The sequence below is a fragment of the Pteropus vampyrus genome, unplaced genomic scaffold (assembly GCF_000151845.1).
Source record: "Pteropus vampyrus isolate Shadow unplaced genomic scaffold, Pvam_2.0 Scaffold40, whole genome shotgun sequence".
Lineage (NCBI taxonomy): Eukaryota > Metazoa > Chordata > Mammalia > Chiroptera > Pteropodidae > Pteropus > Pteropus vampyrus.
This window is the reverse complement of record NW_011888821.1, coordinates 2,181,850-2,184,672: the sequence shown is the minus strand read 5'-3', so window position 1 is coordinate 2,184,672 and position 2,823 is coordinate 2,181,850. Positions and strand designations below refer to the sequence as shown.

General features: G+C 44.1%; 1 pseudogene; it reads left to right on the top strand.

The window, feature by feature from the left end:
- Positions 1–2,268: 2,268 nt before the first annotated feature.
- LOC111738591 lies at positions 2,269–2,387 on the top strand (annotated as a pseudogene).
- The last annotated feature ends 436 nt before the right edge of the window (positions 2,388–2,823 follow it).

Sequence of the window (2,823 nt, the reverse complement as noted above, 5' to 3'; positions counted from 1 at the left end):
TCACTCATCCATCCCTGGTGCTGATGGAATTCAGGTTGACCCCAGAGGCCAAGGTTTAGGAATAGAAAAGGGAGTGATTTTTCAGAAGGAAATTGGTGTAGTATTGCTAAAGGGATAGCAGATGGATATTGAATGGCAAAAATGAACAATTATCCGCTGTGGTTCATTTCTGTATCCCCAGTACTTAGAACAGGACAGGCACTCAGTAAACAGCTATTGAATTACATAGGACCCTGAAATACCAGCTTCCAAATCACATTCTGTAGGAAAGAATGAAATGCTTTACAAGTTGGGCTGAACGGGACGAACATATGATATTAAACCCTCAGAGCACTTGGGATTGACATCAAAAGAGGCCATGCTCTGATTGTCATTTTTGACGTTTCTTTTGCACCGGTGAAGGTGTTTGAGGTATTCTGAAAGTCCAAATCGGGGGATCCCCATCTTTTGTTTAATGACAGCTGTAGTTACTCTTTTCAAAGTCAATGGAAGCTATAGACTTTTTAAAATAAAATATTACGTGACACAATAATTTATTTGGAATTTTCGGAATCCCTGGACCTGTAGGAGTCTCAAGATAAGCAGCTTTGCTCTAAATAATTACCAGTGTTGGATTTTGTTTATTTTTCATGATTTCCCATTGTTTTCAAAATCTTTCCTCTTGCAGCTACCCTGACTCAGGACTAGAGGGCGCTGTGTACCCAGAAACCACATCAGACACAGTGTGAGAGATCCTTAGATTTTCATACAAAAAGGCTTGTTCACCGCTCAGTTAACAAGTAAGTCCTTCCCTGCTCCCAGGAGGGGAGGAAGCTAGCCCCCTGTGAAGAAAGGGATGAGGAGCAGGGAGAGAAGCGGCCTAAATGTTTCCCTCATTTGTATGTTGATGAAATGTCGGCAGTCTCCCCAGAGTTCAAGTGCCTGGTTGGCATTGATTTCCCAGCCAGGATCCTGGGGTGTTGGGATGTGCAGCATATTGGGAGCATCTGAGGTTCAAAGTTCCAGTCTTGCCTCTGGCTTCCTGGGGGATCTCAGGGAGGCCCCTTCTCTTCCCTGAGCCTCCGCGTTCTTATTTGCAAAACTAGGGGATTGGATTAGCTGCTCCCAAACAATTAGGGTAGGTGATGCCTCTCAGATTCAAATGCTTCCGGAGTGGTGGAGGGATGTGAGGGAAAAATGTGCAGCCGAGGAAGACTGTGGCCAGCCTTGGAAATGAACGGATGAGGAGATCCCATGAGAATTGGGGTAAAACAAATCCAGAGAATGAATGTGGAGAGCTGAAGAAGTCCCCTCCACGATTTGAAGTGGTTTGTGTGTGAATGCGGTCTGCTTATATCTGCAAGGACAGCGCTGCAGTAGGCAGCCTCTGAGATGCCCCCAGGGTCTCTGCGACCTTCTGTAATTCCCTCACCGTGAGTAGGATCGACCCCGTGGCTTCCTCTTAACCAACAGAATAAGGAAAAAGTGCTGATCTGTCACTTTGGAGACCAGGTTACAAGAAGCTGGTAACTCCCATCCCTCTTTCCCTCTGCTTTCTGCTCTGACTAAACCAGCTGCCCTGTGAAGAGGCCCTGGAGGCAAGGAGCTGAGAAAGGTCTCTGGCCAACAGTCAGTGAGAAAATGAGACCCTCAAGTCCAACAGCTCATGTGAAAATGAGTCCTGCCAGCAACCACAGGAATGAGCTTAGAAATGGCTCCTCCCTCCGTTAAGCCTTCAGACCAGACTGCAGCCTCAGAGTCTGTAGACATCCATCCAGGAGCCATGCTTGGATCCTGACCTGCAGAAACTGAGATAATAAATCTTTGTTGTCTTAAGCTGCTAAGTTTTGGGGTAATTTGCCATATAGTAATATTATGCTAATATTAAAGAAGTGGTTTTAAAATAGTTTTTTTTTCCCTAGCAGTGTGAGTTTGGTATAGCCTTTCGCTTCTCTGAGATTTGATTTCCTCATCCGTAAATGGCCCTCACGTCGTAGGATTGTTGGGAGGTCTAAATGAGATCATTCACAAAAAGTGTTTCGTACATGAGCAATACATGGCAGCTGTCATCATTGTCCTCGACGTCACTGTCATCATCAAAGGAATCCAGTAATAGAGGGGTGGAAGCTAGGAGCTATTTAAGATGTATTGGTCCAAAGATCTTTCCTATCCTTCCTCCAATAACACACATTACAATTATGTACAAGTGACTGGCCAATCAGAGAGCCAGTCAATAATGGCAACAATGATTGGTCCAAGGAGAAGGCATTGATCTAAAAAGACCAATAAGTCTATGGCCATGCCACCCTGAACAAGCCCGATCCCATCTGATTTCAGAAGCTAAGCAGGGTCAGGCCTGGTTAGTACTTGGATGGGAGACCACCTAGGAAGAACAGGTGCTGTAGGCATAAAAAATAAAAAATAAGGGATTGTAAGATGACAAGGTCTTTGCAATCTGTGAAGTCAACCAAGGGTTACCTCGCCTAAAAAAATAAATAAATAAAATAGAAACTAAAAGGACCAACGAGCATTCTTTCCTGAGATTTACATAGAATTGCTGGGAGAGAGACTGGGCAGCTTCTGGAAGAGGCCAGAATTTCTAGCGGTTCAAGCGTTAGAGAGAAATCCTCTCATCTTTTCTCCAAAACAGAAGCCCTCGGTAATTTCCAGCAAAGCTCCTGGAGACTTATTTTATTTCCATTAGAGTTAAATTCCAGTGATTAATGAAGCCTAAGAAAGCATCCCCAAAGTAACAAACACAACAAAAGAAAGGGAACCCTACTAACGAAGTCCAAAGTCCATCTGCAAATAATCTTTCATGGTTTAATTGGTCCTTTTAGGTAA